This window comes from Schistocerca piceifrons, chromosome 3 (genome assembly GCF_021461385.2).
Source record: "Schistocerca piceifrons isolate TAMUIC-IGC-003096 chromosome 3, iqSchPice1.1, whole genome shotgun sequence".
In the NCBI taxonomy this organism is placed as follows: domain Eukaryota; kingdom Metazoa; phylum Arthropoda; class Insecta; order Orthoptera; family Acrididae; genus Schistocerca; species Schistocerca piceifrons.
Window position 1 is genome coordinate 748,239,616 of NC_060140.1, and position 17,789 is coordinate 748,257,404.

The window sequence follows — 17,789 nt, forward strand, 5'->3', positions numbered from 1 at the left end:
GGACGCTCTCCGAATTTGCCTGGATGTCTTCAATCGAATAAAATCGCTTCCCTTTCAGTGAAAATTTAAGTTCAGGAAACAGAAGTCCGCAGGGACCAAACCAGGGGAATATGGCGGTTGTGGAAGTACAGGAACTTTGAATGTGGTCAAAAATTCAACGATGGAGAAGGCACGATGAGCCGGAGCATTGCCATGGTGTAGCACCCAACTCCTGTCTTTCCACAATGCACTTTTTCGCGCAAACGCTCAAGGATACATTTGTAGTATTCCTGGTTACTTGTCTGTCCTCTTGATGCACAATACCGGTAGAATCGAAAAAAAATCACCAACATTGTCTTCACCTTCTACCGTCTTTGCTGTGCTTTTTTCGGTCGTGGTGAACCTTGAGTCTTCCACCGCGAAGACTGCGCTTTGGTTTCAGGATCAAATCCATGTACCCACTGTTCGTCACTTTTAATTACCTTATTTAACAAATCTGGGTCATTTTTAGTCCGATTAATCAGTTCTTGGCACACTTCAAGTCTGTCTGTCTCTGGTCACTTGACAACACTTTTGGAATGAATTTAGCGGACACTCGATGCATGTTCAGATCTTCAGTTAAAATTGCCTGAACTACTTAAACTTGAAGTAAGTTCATCAGCCATCTCCCTGATTGTAAATATACGACCAGAGCGCTCTAAGTCGTGAACTTTCACAACATTTTCATTCGTTTTTGAGGTGGAAGGACGGCTAGACCGTGGTTATCTTCGAACGATTCGCGGCCATATTGAAATCTGTTGAACCAGACTAAAACATTTGACTGACACAATTATCTCCAAAAGCTGTTTTTAATAGTTCGTACGTCTCAGAAGCTGATTTCTCGGTTTTAAAACAAAATTTCATACAAACTCTTTGCTTCGTTTTTACGTCCACTTTCACGCAGGCAGAATCCGGCAACAAGCCCTGACAGACCCGCACTCAACCAGCTGCCACAACGAACTAAATAAAGGAAACGCATTTTTCTGTCAGAGGGCGTTCAAGGATAAGGCAATGACTCACTCCCCACCCTCCGTGTACCTGCCCGCCAAGCCAGTAAGCAGTAGTGGATCCATTCCAAACACACCTCGTGTTATCCAGCGACATTGTTCTGACTGGGGAGAAGTATTATGACATTCCCCAAGGCTCAACCTTGATTCCACTATTGTTTCTCATACATGTAAATGATCTAATATACAACGAGCAGAACTAGTTCGTTTTGCAGATCATACTAGTGTTGTAACCAATCCAAGCATGCATACAGCAACAGAAAAAATGGTAAGAAACTTGAAAGTATTGTTGACTCATTTTCTGCGAATCGCTTCGTTCTCAGTTTTAAATAGACGCAACATATTCGGCCCTGAATCTCTAGTGATACTGATAAGTGTAATACATGGTGAGGAAACAATAAATAGGATGGGAACTTCAAAATTCTTAATTTTCCATATTGATGAGAATTTAAACAGAAAAAGCATTTTGGAACTCCTAAAACAACTTAGTTCAGCCACATTTGCACTTAGAATAATTGCAAATTTTGGAGAGAGACGAATCAGTAAGCTCACATACACTGACAGAAAAAATCGTAACACCAAGAAATAATTTTCCGTAGTACATTTCTCTAGAAAACATATTTAAGTGGTTAACTTTGCAAGATCACAGGTTATGTAAGCGTGAGATACGCTATTGCAAATGTGAAACGCTCGTACATTAACAACCGGTGTAAAGGCCAGAATGCTGAATGCAACCATGCAAACGTGCATGCATTGTGCTGCGGAGGTGCCGGATGTCAATTTTGGGGGGGGGGGGGGGGCGGGGGTCGAGTTCAAACTGTTGCACACGGTCGGTCTATGGTCTACAGGGACAGTCAGTGCTGTTTGGGATGACGCTGGTGTTGTCTTCCGATGATCCATATGTGCTCGACTGGAGACAGATCTGGTGATCGAGCAGGTCAAGACAACATGTCGACCTTCTGTAGAGCATGTTGGGGTACAACGGCGGCCTGTGGGCGAGCGCTATCCTGTTGGAAAACACTCCTTGTGATTCTGTTCGTGGACGGCAGCACAAGTGCAATCATCAGACTGACGTACACATTTGCAGTAAGCATGCACGCGATAAGCAGGTAATGCTCCTGCGGTCATACGAAATCGCACCCCAGACAATAACTCCAGGTCGAAGTCCAGTGTGTCTCGCACGGAGACAGGTTGGTTGCAGGCCCTCGGCTGGTCTCCTCCTAAACAAGACACGGCAATCACTGGCGTCGAGGCACAACCACTTTTCATCAAAAAACACAACAGACCTCCACTCCGCCCTCCAATTAGCTCTCGCTTGACACCAATGAAATCGAAAATGGCGGTGGTTTGGGGTCAGTGGAATGCACGCTCCTGGGCGTCTGGCTCTGACCTGTCCTTGAACCACCCGATTTTTAAAGCGCGTTGCGTCACTATGGTGCCAACTGCTGGTCAGATTGCAGCTGCAGATGCAGTACGATGCGCCACAGACAAACGCCGAACACGAATGGTCTTCCTTCACGGTAGTGTCACTTGGCCGTTCGCAGCCCGGTCTTCTTGCGTCCATACACTCTCGTCACCACTGCTGGCGGCAATCCTGTACAGTGGTTGAATTCCTGGAAAGTCTTTCTGCAGTATCACAGAAGGAACATCCAGCTTCTCGTATCACTGTTACACAACCTCATTCAAATTCAGTGGTTGTTGATAACGGCCTCAGTCACCTTGGAGGCATTCTTGACTGACAGCTCACCACGTCCAGTCTCAAAGGTAAAAACGCTCACGACCGTTGCAGCGTGTATTTAAAACAAACCTGATTTCTATCCTCATAGTGGCCTTAGTAGCGCCACTCTTATGCAACTGGCACGAAATATGAATAGAAATATTTCAGATGTAGGCGCAAGTCTACCAACTTTCGTTTATATCCGACAGTTCCTTCTTGACGTTGCAAATTTTTTCCGTCAGTGTATTTTGCATATTTTCATTCAGTCATGCCATGTGGGATACTGTTCTGGTGTAACTCATCTTTAAGAAAGAAAGTTTTCATTGCTGAAAAACGTGTTTTAAGAATAACAGGTGCTTCTCACATCCGATTACCTAGTAGATACCTGTTTAAGGAGGTGGGCATTCTGAATACTGCTTCACAGTATATTTATTCCCTCATGAAGGTTATTTAGTTTAAAAAGCGGCCTGCAATACCGAAAGTAGAAATTTAGATCACTTAGCCAGTGATATAAAATGTCTGACAGACAACAAAGTAAAATTTGAGAACAAACTGGAGAAATTTCTCCTTAACAACACCTTTTATTCCGTAGAAAGATTTCTGTTAGTGTGATGTGTAAAATATAGCAGGTATAAGTTACTAACTAACATTTGAATATTAGAGGAAGGAAGAAAAATGTAATATATGTTGAGCGTGTAGCTATATTTACAATTTGCAGTGTCAATATTAAATGCCTCGTTCAGCATCGTTACGATTTATGCTGTAAGTGAAGTTTTTAGTCCAACATTCGCCCAAAATTGAGATTCTTGGAAGAGAGACAAAATATTCCACATGGTAAGCAAGATATGAGACAGGCGAAATTCCCTCAAGGTTTGGGAAGAATCCAATAATTCCAATTCTAGGAAAGGTAAGTGCAGACAGGTGAAAATATTATCTAAGTCTCGCTTAGGAAATACTGTCACGCATTGTATACAGAAGAGTAAACCGGTCGAAGCTGACCTACACCAATATCTGCGTGACTTATGCAATACTCTTTCCACTCTGACCAGGCGACCCAAGGTCATTCGTACCGCACTATGCACCTATCGTCATCACTCCCTCTCTCTCCCAGTGCCATTATCCATCCCTTATGCATGCACACAACAAAAGTGCGGGAGTGAGTCTATGCGTTTACGTTTAAATTGTGTGTAATGTCGAATCTGAGTGCTATTATGCGACAGTCTAAGGACATTGTGTACAATGGGTATAATTTTTTCAAAGCGCTGGAAAACTGTCAAGAAAAAGATTGATTTTTTCAGAGATACGCAAAAAAAAAAGCGCAGAATCATGTCAGATATTTGTAAGAACAGTGCAACGCATCCGTGAGGAAGCCAATAAATCCGTAATTGAAAATGATTATGCTCTAGGGCCAAGCTCTTCCTCTCCAAGAAAATACATTACACGCCAAAAACCTTTAACAGGGTTAGATGATTTCCAGGAAGACTTAACGCGTTGCACAGTTCAGGAATTTTGTGGTAGTTGTGAACACCGACACTTAAAAAACTTAAAGCTGTTTTAAAAGCTAAAATAGGCTATGCAGACGGTATTCTCGTCCTATTATTTAGATTGACGAAACTTGGGTCAGTCAAAACCACTAAGTTTCATACGGAAGGATTCTAAAAGAAATGGTGGTATGAAGGTCCCATTTGGTACACGATCACGTCTGGTAATCTGTCATGCCGGATAGGCCAAATAGTTTCATACAGGGGGCAGAACTGGTGTTTCAATCTAAGCGATGTTGATCATCATCAAGAGACGAATGATATAGTGTATAGGGAATGGTTTACCGATCTCCTTCGAAGTCTGGAAGAAGGATATTTGATAGTCATTGACAATGCAAGCTATCATTCCATGCTTAATAAAACAATTTCCAACACAAATTCCAAGAAAGCTGACATTTTAGAATGGCTGCGAAGCAGAAGCATAGCTCAAGATTCTACTCACACACACACACACACACACACACACACACACACACACACACACAATAGTCGAATGGCTTTGCGTTGTTAGGCAAGACAGCAGCAATTACAGGAGATATGAGCCTGACAATCTAGCTGCAGAAATGAGACTTCAAGGACTACGGCTTCCTCCATAACACTGACAGTACAATCCCATATAACTGATATGGGCTCAAATAAAGCGAGAGGTAGCAGACAAAAAATTTACATTTCAAAGTTACTGGAGCAGACTGTTAAAAACGTGTCAATAGAAGATTGGCAGAAATGCGTTACCAATGTGAAGCGACTGTATGAAGAAGACTTCTCGTAGGAAGGACTTTGAGATGGACCCATTCAGAACATTGAGTTGCATGAACAGAGTGACGACAGTTCCAATGACGACGATAACGACGACGACAGTGAAGATGATATTTTCTGTTTGATGGATTAAAATTAAACTTTTCCTTACCTTTCCCTTTACTAACAATTATTTTAGCGTAAAAACAGTCATGTATAAATACACTCCTGGAAATTGAAATAAGAACACCGTGAATTCATTGTCCCAGGAAGGGGAAACTTTATTGACACATTCCTGGGGTCAGATACATCACATGATCACACTGACAGAACCACAGGCACATAGACACAGGCAACAGAGCATGCACAATGTCGGCACTAGTACAGTGTATATCCACCTTTCGCAGCAATGCAGGCTGCTATTCTCCCATGGAGACGATCGTAGAGATGCTGGATGTAGTCCTGTGGAACGGCTTGCCATGCCATTTCCACCTGACGCCTCAGTTGGACCAGCGTTCGTGCTGGACGTGCAGACCGCGTGAGACGACGCTTCATCTAATCCCAAACATGCTCAATGGGGGACAGATCCGGAGATCTTGCTGGCCAGGGTAGTTGACTTACACCTTCTAGAGCACGTTGGGTGGCACGGGATACATGCGGACGTGCATTGTCCTGTTGGAACAGCAAGTTCCCTTGCCGGTCTAGGAATGGTAGAACGATGGGTTCGATGACGGTTTGGATGTACCGTGCACTATTCAGTGTCCCCTCGACGATCACCAGTGGTGTACTGCCAGTGTAGGAGATCGCTCCCCACACCATGATGCCGGGTGTTGGCCCTGTGCGCCTCGGTCGTATGCAGTCCTGATTGTGGCGCTCACCTGCACGGCGCCAAACACGCATACGACCATCATTGGCACCAAGGCAGAAGTGACTCTCATCGCTGAATACGACACGTCTCCATTCGTCCCTCCATTCACGCCTGTCGCGACACCACTGGAGGCGGGCTGCACGATGTTGGGGCGTGAGCGGAAGACGGCCTAACGGTGTGCGGGACCGTAGCCCAGCTTCATGGAGACGGTTGCGAATGGTCCTCGCCGATACCCCAGGAGCAACAGTGTCCCTAATTTGCTGGGAAGTGGCGGTGCGGTCCCCTACGGCACTGCGTAGGATCCTACGGTCTTGGCGTGCATCCGTGCGTCGCTGCGGTCCGGTCCCAGGTCGACGGGCACGTGCACCTTCCGCCGACCACTGGCGACAACATCGATGTACTGTGGAGACCTCACGCCCCACGTGTTGAGCAATTCGGCGGTACGTCCACCCGGCCTCCCGCATGCCCACTATACGCCCTCGCTCAAAGTCCGTCAACTGCACATACGGTTCACGTCCACGCTGTCGCGGCATGCTACCAGTGTTAAAGACTGCGATGGAGCTCCGTATGCCACGGCAAACTGGCTGACACTGACGGCGGCGGTGCACAAATGCTGCGCAGCTAGCGCCATTCGACGGCCAACACCGCGGTTCCTGGTGTGTCCGCTGTGGCGTGCGTGTGATCATTGCTTGTACAGCCCTCTCGCAGTGTCCGGAGCAAGTATGGTGGGTCTGACACACCGGTGTCAATGTGTTCTTTTTTCCATTTCCAGGAGTGTATATTGCAGCGAGCGAAACAAAGTTCATTAAAGTGTAATAAATTAATTCTGAAAACCAGCAATGCTTATTATTGTTGGTACCTTATTTAAGTGGCAATAGCTGTTGCTGTGAAGTGTGCTTGCAAGGAAGTAGGGGGGAGTGCGGAGAGTGGGAAAAAGCGATGCGACCTTGAGCTGTCTCATCAGAGTGGAGAAGTATCACATTTAACTGCCTCACAGAGGGTTCATCGAAATAATTTCATACTATTTTTCTACCGTTCAACTCCCTGACAGCACTCAGATAAAACACACTATTATCTTTGCGTGCGAGCTCCGCTTATTTTATTACAGTGATCATTTCTCTTTATGCAGGTGGGTGTCAAATATTTTCGCAATCGGCGGAGAACATTGGAGACTAAAATTTCGGGGAAAGATTTCACCCCAGCGAAAAACGCCTTTGTTTTAATGCTGCCATCCCAACTCGCTTAGCCGGTCGTTGTGACCGAGCGGTTCTAGGTGCTACAGTCTGGAACCGCGTGGCCGCTACGGTCGCAGGTTCGAATCCTGCCTCGGGCATGGATGTGTGTGACGTCCTTAGGTTAGTTCGGTTTAAGTAGTTCTAAATTCTAGGGGACTGATGACCTCAGACGTTATGTCCCATAGTGCTCAGAGCCATTTGAACCAACTCGCTTATCATATCTGTGACATCCTCTCCCCTATTTTGCGATAATACAAAACGAGCTGTCCTCCTTTGGACTTTTTCGATGTCCACCGTGAATCCTATCTGATACGGATCCCATGGCGCAGATGATGAACGGGTATTCATTGGACAAAAATATTATACTAGAACTGACATGTGATTACACTTTCACGCAATTCGGGTGCATAGATCCTGAGGAATCAGTACCCAGAACAACCACCTCTGGCCGTAATAACTGCCTTGATAAGCCTGGGCATTGAGTCAAACAGAGCTTTGATGGAGTGTACAGGTACAGCTGGCCATGCAGCTTCAACACGATACCACAGTTCATCAAGAGCCAGTTGCTCGGCTACTATTGACCAGACGTTTTCAATTGGTGAGAGATCTGGAGAATGTGCTGGCCAGGGCAGCAGTCTAACATTTTCTGTATCCAGATAGGCCCGTACGGGACCTGCAACATGCAGTAGTGCACTATCCTGCTGAAATGTAAGGTTTCGCAGGGATCGGATGAAGGGTAGAGGCACGGGTCGTAACATCTGAAATATAACGTCCACTGTTCAAAGTGCCGTCAATGCGAACAAGAGGCGACAGACGTGTAACCAATGGCACCCCATACCATCACGCCGGGTGATACCCCAGTATGGCGATGACGAATACACGTTTCCAATGTGTGTTCACCGAAATGTCGCCAAACACGGATGCGATCATCATGATGATGTAATCAGAACCTGGATTCATCCGAAAAAATGACGTTTTGCCATTCGTGCACCCAGGTTCGTCGTTGAGTACACCATCGCAGGCGCTCATGTCTGTGATGCAGCGTTAAGGGTAACCGCAGCCATGGTCTCCAAGCTGATAGTCCATGCTGCTGCAAACGTCGTCAAACTGTTCGTGCAGATGGTTGTTGTCTTGCAAACGTCCTCATTTGTTGAGTCAGGGATCGAGACGTGGCTGCACGATCCGTTACAGCTATGCGGATAAGCTGCCCGTCATCTCGACTGCTAGTGACACGAGGCCGTAGAGATCCAGCACGGCGTTCCGTGTTACCCTCCTGAAGCCACCGATTCCATATTCTGCTAACAGTCATGGGATCTCGACCAACGCGAGCAGGAATGTCGCAATACGATAAACCGCAATCGCGATAGGCTACAATCAGACCTTTATCAAAGTCGGAAACGTGATGGTACGCATTTCTCCTCCTTACACGAGGCATCACAACAACGTTTCAGCAGGCATCGCCGGTCAGCTGCTGGTTGTGTATGAGAAATCGGTTGGAAACTTTCCTCATGTCAGCACGTAGGTGTCGCCAACCTTGTGTGAATGCTCTGAAAAGCTAATCATTTGCATATCACAGCATCTTCTTCCTGTCGGTTAAATTTCGCATCTGTAGCACGTCATCTTCGTGGTGTACCAATTTTAATGGCCAGGAGTGTAGTTGAATTGACAACATTTAGATTTGTGTGATTTATTATGCAACCAAAATTTAAAGGATGCCTTTTAGCATTCATGTGGATGACTTAATATTTTCCATTACTTCGAGTCAATTGCCACCTTTTACACCATAGAGATATCATGTATAAATAGTTTTAAAATTTGTTTTAATCATCTGATGGCTCTGAGCACTATGGGACTCAACTGCTGTGGTCATCAGTCCGCTAGAACTTAGAACTACTTAAACCTAACTAACCTAAGGACATCACACACATCCATGCCCGAGGCAGGATTCGAACCTGCGACCGTAGCAGTCGCACGGTTCCGGACTGCGCGCCTAGAACCGCGAGACCACCGCGGCCGGCGATCATCTGATGACTTTACAAGACGGTAAGTGACAGCATCATCCGCAAAGAATCTAAGAGAGCTGCTCATATTGTCTCCTAAATCGTTTATTTACATCAGAAACTGCAGAGAGCCTGTAACACTTCCTTGGGGAACCCCAGATATTACTTGTGTTTTACTCAATGACTTTCCGTCAGTTACTACGAACTGTGACCTTTCTGATAGGAAATCACGAATCCAGTCGCAGAACTGAGATGATACTCCGTTGGTACGCAATTTGATAAGAATTAGCTTTGAGGAACGCTGACAAAAGCGTTTTGTAAATCATGAGATATGGAATCAGTTTAATATCTTCTGTCGATTGCAATTATTACTTAGTGAGAATTATGAGCCAGTTATATTTCAGGAGAACGATATTTTCTGAATCCGCGCAGAGTGAGTGTCAACGGTTCTCTTCCCTAGAGAGAATTCATAACGTTCGAAAATCCTACTGCCGATCGACGTCAGTGGTATGGGTTTACAATTCAGCGGATTACTACTACTTCCCTTTCTTGAGTGTTGATGTGACTTGTGCTACTTTTCAGGTACAGGTATTTCGTCGAGGGTGCGATTGTATATGACCATCGAATCAGCCTACTCTGAAAGGAATCTAATTGGATACAATCCGGACCGGAGGCCTTGCCTTTATTAAATGACTTGCTGCTTCTTTGCTACACTGAGTTTATCTACTTCTAAGGTACTCATGTTGGCAGCATTCTTCATTCGAATTCTATAATACTTACTTCGTCTTCTTTGGTGAAAGAATTTCAGCATACTGTATTTAGTGACTCCGCTTCCCTGGCACTGTCATCGGTACGATTACCTCCACTAAAGCTCAGTGTAGGTATTGACCACGCAGATCATCAGTTTGGGTTCCAGAGAAATTTAGAAACAGGCGAGGCAGTACCGTCTCCTCGACTTTTCCTAAAAGATAAGACTAAACAAATGCATTATTCTGTTTGTGGGTTTAGAGAAAGCTTTTGGTGATGTTGGGTGGAATACAAGCGTTGAAATTCTAAATGTACAGTAGCAAGTATAAAATACCCGGAGCGAAACCAGATTGCTATTATACTAATCAAAAAAAGATGGAAGAGGAGCAGTTGTGTGGGAAGGAATAAGTTGTTGGCTGTCTGCTATATTGTTCAGTCCGTGCTTTGAGCAAGCTATGAAGGAAAGCAAAGACAAATTTGGAATGGGAGAAAAATAAAAACTTTGGATTTCGATAATGTAATTCTATCAAAGACGGCAAAAGACTTGGAAGATGGGTTGAACAGAGTGGACATTGCCTCTGGTTATAAGATGAATGTCAACAAAAATAAAACGACATCAATGGAATGCAGTTGCATTAAACTAGGTAATGCTGAATTTGAGTAGGAAATGAGACATTAAAATTGAAAGCTGGGGATGAGTTTTGCTGTTTGGCCAGTAGCATAACCGACAATGGACGAAATGCAGAGTAGCAACAGCAAGAAAAGAATTTCTGTGAAAGAGAAATTCCATAGCGTCGAATATAAATCGAAGTTTTTTTATTTTTATTTTTTTTAAGATGTTTGCCTGGAATGTAGGTATGTAAAACGTGGACGATAAATAGTTCAGACAATAAGCGAATAGAGGTTTTTGAAATATGGTGATATTGAAGAATGCTTAAGATTAGCTGGACAGGTCGATTAGGTAATGGTGAGGTACTGAATTGGGGAGCAAATAAATTTATGACACAGTCTGACTGAAAAGAGCGATCGCTTGTGATAGGGTGGACCCTGACGTATCAAGGAATCTTCAGTTTGGTAATGGAGGGAAGTCAGGAGTAAAAAGTTTTAGAGGGAAATCGAAGGTTGAATGCAGTAAGCAGGTTCCAGTTGATGTAGGTTGAAGTAGTTATGTAGAGATAAAAAAGAGACCCGCGTCAAACAAGTGGTGGGACTGACGACGACGACGACGACGACAAGAAGTTCGATTCACTCCGGGCGTAACAGAGCTGAACCGGTAGGAAGGCGACGTCACAGTCAAACGATTTGGTGTTTACACTGGACGGAATGTCAGCGCGTAATTTAACTTAGACCAGCACCTAATGATCAGATTGAGATTATAATGCACCATCCAAGATAAAAAATGTAGGAATACAGTACCAGAATTGAGGAACTGGCAGCGACAAGCTTTGTAACAAGACAAAGGAAAATGATGACGAATAAGTAAAGAAAATTTGTACATACATATACATCAGACAATATGAAAACACGCGCAACATTGGTGTAATATTCTGCTACTTTTCTATATTTTACAATATACACCAGCGTTGTGCCTTTTTTCATTCGTAATGTATAAAATATCCTACCAAGAACCGGTGGAACAGTCAGTCAATGCATATCAAACAATATTTCGAAGTTAATACAAAGTTACTTTTTACCTTATCCACGTTAACACGCACTTGTCCCATACCTGTGCTGTTACCGTTTGTACCCAAGCAATCTGGGCTCTATGAATGTAAAAGATGCCTCCTATGTTGCTGCCGATGAACGTATCACTCATTGCACAGAATAATAGGTAATATATTACTTAGATGCAAGTTTGCTCCATTCCCTGCAATAACTCAACAATCGCGGCGAATCAGTTTCAATATTACCGTCTCCCAAAACCTAGTTGTGTCCATTAGAAGTATAAAATAAAATTACGAGATTCGGGATAAAGTAGAGGGTATGGTGCAAGCGGAACCTACGCACGCAACATGGATTCCCAAGTCAGCCCATCTGCAATGCCGCCGTTACAGGCAATTCACTGCATTCACGCGACTGTGCAATCGCATGTTTCACGCTACCAATCTGTTTTCATAGTTGATCTATTGGATATGGAATTATGTTCACCAAAGCGGGTAATGTTCACGGTACACGAAATTTTGCCGACCTAACGGACAAAAAGCGACTATATCTACCAGCGTCTTTTCTTGCCATTAGAAAATTAAGGTGCACGAGCTCGGTTTGGAAAGTTAACGACACAGCTCAGTGCAAGAAATTCGAAGTACAAGAACTGTGACAGTGTGCGGGAGAACACTTACCGTAAACAACAGAGTTAGGCGGGACACGAGGAAGCTCTCGCCCGACAGTGAGAAGCTCTGTTGTAGCTTTAAAATTAACTAACTTTTCGACAAAATACTATTTTCAAAATTAAAAATATTTGTCCAGCATTTTTACAGTGTAATTCTGGGAGTTGAGCAAAATTAAAATATGTTCACATTCTTGTAGACGTGGAAATAGGTGTGAGCGAGATGGTGCCATATATGGCACTTTTACAGAGCTGTGTTGATAACTTTCCTAAGGCCTCTCGTGCAGCTTGCTTTTCTGATGGAAAGAAAAATCGTGGTACATATAGGTCGACAAAATTTCGTGTACCGTGAACATTACCTGCTTTGATGAATAATTCCATATGAAAAAAAAAAATCTTACTTCAGGTTCTTCACTTGTCCTATCGATGAAGTATCGCTGTGTGCAGCTCGATTATTTTATGTTTCATCGAGTTAGTCCAGAAGAATTGCGTAGTATGCGCCAGTTATTATTTAACTCTTTGCAGTTGATCAGTTATCAGATTCATCGTTGCGGAAGGCAGTGGCCATAACCTCCCATGTAGATTAGATCAACATTAGCTATTTTGGAATAAAACTGCCTGTTCCACGCGCTGCTTTCTTTGCTGTTTTTTGTGAGCTTGAATCCGTAGATCCATCTCATTCAGAGTAAAACGTCGCCACAAGAAACGATTGATTCTTACAAAACTGTTATAAAATTAATTAAAAATTCGGTTTCGTTTTTTTCTTTTCGTCAGCTTTCAACAAAATGTGGCCTCCATCTTGCAGAAAGCTTTCTCAGTGTCAGAAATTCATCAACATCTTACTTTTTATGTGCTCACGTCCGTAGCTGGATGGTCAGCACACTTGGCTGCTGAGTGGAGGACCTCTGTCGCTTCTCAATGCCGCCAGGGATTTTTTTCTTGGTGGAAAGTCTGGAAAGGGGTATTTTAGGCCCCGTAAAGCCAATTGAGGAGCAATTTGACCGAGTGGTAGTGGTTTCAGGGCATGAAAACTGACAAGGGCCGTGACAGCGGTGAGCTGACCACAAATCCTCCATACCACATCCAATGACTATAGTGGGAGAGGATGAGACGGCGGTTGGCCAGTACCGATGGGACTGGCAAGACCTGTAGAGGTAATTTTATTTTTGCAATGCCAAAGCATTTCATACACTTTGCCAAATATTGTGCATTTTCTCAAAGTGTTTATGTACAGTTAACCACTTACGCGCCAAAGAAACTGGTGTAGGCATGGGTACTCATATACAGAGATATGTAAACAGGCAGAATACGGCGCTGCGGTTCGCAACGCTGTTAGAAGACAACTAGTGTCTGGCGCGGTTATTACATCGGTTACTGCTTATACAATGACACGTTATCAAGATTTAAGTGAGTTTGAACATGGTGTTATTGTAGGCGCACGAGGCTACAGTCTCCGCCGGGCACACAGTTTTAATCTGCCAGGAAGTTTCATATCAGCGCACACTCCGCTGCAGAGTGAAAATCTCATTCTGGAATCTTCACCTATGGGTGAATTTAAATTACGTCCAAGACAAAGAATTGCATGAAGGTTCAGTTTCCCATTTGAATGAAACGTTCACCATACGATACAACACGACATGACACGACTGCTTTAAAAAAGTTGCATCCGAGAAAGCTATTAAGCCAGTGCCAGCCATGGCATGGCATGCCAGACATCAGGTGAGCTAGGTGTGCGGACCAGAGCTCGGCTTTGCTCGTTCCTTTCCGGAAGTACTTTGTACAACGCGACATTCCATTTAATACTACAGTGTGAAATTTTTCGGTCGGCACAACTCCCTTCAGTTTGGCGGAGTTGTGGTGTCGGCGCTGTTTACCCTTCCCTCTTTGTACGTACTATGAAGGTCGTTCACAGGCCCAGTGACTTTACTCCAAATGAGGTAGTCTAGCGATCTATCCTCACAAGCCTTTAAAAATGAATGGGAAGGACGGAAGAGAGGCAAGACAACTGTCAATATCTATTATGCAGTTGCGTAAGCGACGGGTACTGCGAATTGGCAAAGAAACGATATTACATTACCACACAGAAAGAATTTAAAGCTTTAGTTGACAATGTAAAAGCTAAGGATTACAACGATCGACAGACAAATCATTGTTCAATACATCAAGAAGCATTTTCTACTAAATTTGCAGGAATTGAGCACGTAAAGACACTGATGGTATAAATGGTAAAACTTTTGAAGTCGCACGCATTATTTCACGGTCGGTTCAACAGTTTGCTATGTATAATTATCAGTGCGATAGGGTCCGCAGCTGCGATTAATTTTTTGAATGATTTCTTGAAGTCTTCAGCTGTCATTCTCTTTATTTCCTGTACGATTGAACAATTTCAGCCTTAGGTCATTTTCAAGTATTCTATGGATGATTTTTAGCAACAGATGCCATACGTCGTTGCTCCTGTGCTTTGCAACAACTGCTCGAAAGTGACGTGCTCCTAAAGTAGCGTGAACACCTCTAATTTATGAGCATTACATGTCATAGGAGCAACGACGTGTATGACAATCTGTTACTAAAAAAAATCCTTAAAATACTTGAAAATGACCTAAGGCTGAAATTTTACAGTCGTACAGGAAATAAAGAGACTGGCAGCTGAAAGCTTCAAGAAATCATTCAAAAAAAGAGTTATCGATGTAATTGATCAAAGCATGTGGAGACGTATATTACTGCAAAGTACATTGGCTAAGTCAGGGGCGGGGGGGGGGGGCATGCCTGGAATGATTTTTCGATTTAAAACTCGCTATTGTTGAATTTATGAAGGATGGCGCAGTGCAGGAACTAAAATCAGAACATCCGGAGTGGATTGCAGATTTAAGGGAATTTGACTGCATACTGCCCACAGTAAGACACTGCACAATGAGAAAAACTGATTTCATGGGCTTGCATTTAAAAAGAAAATCACGTCACAGTAGGGACACAGTCTGACAAACTCAGTCCTGTTCCCTAAGCTCACTGCCATTAAAGACAATTCGTGGTTTGAAAAACTCATTGCGACTTTGAAAGAATTACAGGGATAGTCTCCTAAATCTTTTGGTAACACTGTCAGTCTTACGTCTGTTTTCGAGACCATTTGCCGTTTCAGATGAAATCGCCCCTGTTCATCTGCAGGTGTAACTGACTGACCTGCAGGATAATTCCAGTTTTAATGACAAATTCTGTTCAGGATGTCGAAGTTGCATTCTGCAGGTGAAGTTTCCCCATCTCCACAATGAGGCTGCAAAAGTGCTATAGTATTTAGATTGACATTTGTGTGAAAGATATTTTTTCGATTATGAAACTAAAGGCGTCAGGAAAACATGGCAACCTTAATGCGAAAAATCTGAAATTGTGTGCCTCTGTCCGTATGTCGACAGTTTGTACCAGACAAAAATTATATCTTCAGCATGCCAGCAATAATCAAATAATAATGAAAATTGGTTTAGTTTGTGATCTATATTGTTGAGAAGTGTGAAATATAAAACAAAGTTGTATGCATTGCGACTGCACTGCCATTTAAATGCGACATGTTCGCAATTTTCCCCTCTTCTCCCTCCTCGTACTGTGGTGGGGAAAATGTGCAGTGATGCTGACCGCTATGGCACTCGTGCCAGAGTATGGCCACAGCCGAAATCTCGGCCACTCCTGCCTTAAGTATATCAGCGTGATACTCTTACAGCGTTTCAGTGCAACGTGTACCAAGTATTTAAATATGGATTTCCCGTGATTTCTCCCAACAATTTTGGCTTGCTTTTATACTAAACGAAGTGGTTATTGAATCTTGCAGATTATACCCGTTTTGCTGCACAACAACTCTGATCAGGACCTCCGTCAAACACTCACCAACTCAGTTATCGAAGCATGTCTCACGACCCGGCTCAAAGCGTCAGTGTCGCACAATTTTTCAAAAAAATGGTTCAAATGGCTCTGAGCACTATGGGACTTAACAGCTGTGGTCATCAGTCCCCTAGAACTTAGAACTACTTAAACCTAACTAACCTAAGGACATCACACACATCCATGCCCGAGGCAGGATTCGAACCTGCGACCGTAGCAGTCGCGCGGTTCCGGACTGCGCGCCTAGAACCACGAGCACAATTTTTCTCCTGTTCTTTTAGCGTGCTCTAAAGCTACCGTGCACCCGCGAAGCGAAGATACGTAAGGATGAAAAACAAAAATATACCCATTTTTCTGATAATCAGTGGTTGGTGTCTCGCTCCGGTGATTATTTTTTTCCCTTTTTTCGTGCAGTTTGAGTACCCATCTCATTTAAATACAAAATTCATCAAATATACGCCAATTATCGCGTAACTGTCATTTTATGAAAAATGCACAATTTCGTGTTTCTAACTAGCTGTTACCCGCTGCATCGCTCACGTATCAGTAGTTTTGTTATGATGAGTGATAATAAGTAAGATGTCCGTGTATGTAGTTGTGTAAAACCTTATGTATAAAAGATGTGTACAGTGCAGGTATGTAAGTACATAATCAGTGTGTTTCTATTATTTTGTATGTCTAACCTGAAAGCATGCGTTATATATTCTAATTATATTTGAAAATGCCTCTATTCATTACATTCGTGTAGAACCATAGTTTTTAGGGGTTTCTCTGGCTCACCTATTACAGGATATGAGATTTAGCTACCATAGTAACATATATTAATCGTTTATGCCCTCCATTTTAATGCGTTACGGTGCCTACGTTATTGACCTTTATCGCTATGATGACTAATTTATGCTTAACATAGTTGATACATCATAATCAAAAGCAGTTGGACATGCAAACGTGCGGCTCTCTGTTAGTCATACATACTTTAAATGACGTCCTCTTTGTGAGTTTTCAATCATCGTGGAAGCTGTATGAGACGCGTGGCGCTCAGCGTCTAAAATGCTACGAGCTTTTGACTGTTCTATTACACTACGTGATCAAAGTATCCGGACACCTGGCTGAAAATGACTTACAAGTTCGTAGCGCCTTCAGTCGGTAATGCTGGAATTCAATATGGTGTTGGCCCACCCATAGCCTTGATGACAGCTTCCACTCTCGCAGGCCTACGCTCAATTAGGTGCTGGAAGGTTTCTTGGGGAATGGCTGCCCATTCTTCACGGAGTGCTGCACTGAGGAGGGATATCGATGTCGGTCGGTGAGGCCTGGCACGAAGTCGGCGTTGCAAAACATCCCGAAGGTATTCTGTAGGATTCACGTCAGAACTCTTGGCAGAGCAGTCCATTACAGGGATATTATCGTGTAACTACTCCTCCTGAGGCCATGCATTATGAACAGGTGCTCGATCATGTTGAAAGATGCAATCACCATGCCCGAATTGCTCTTCAACAGTGGGAGGCAAAAAGGTGCTTAAAACATCAATGTAGGCCTGTGCTGTGATAATGACACGTAAAACAAGGGGTGCAAGCCCCCTCCATGAAAAGCACGACCACACCATGGCACCACCGCCTCCGAATTTTACTATTGGCACTATAAACGCTGGCAGATGATGTTCACCGGGCATCCACCATACCCACACGCTGCCATCGGATCGCCACAATCAGCCAGAACCTCATCTGC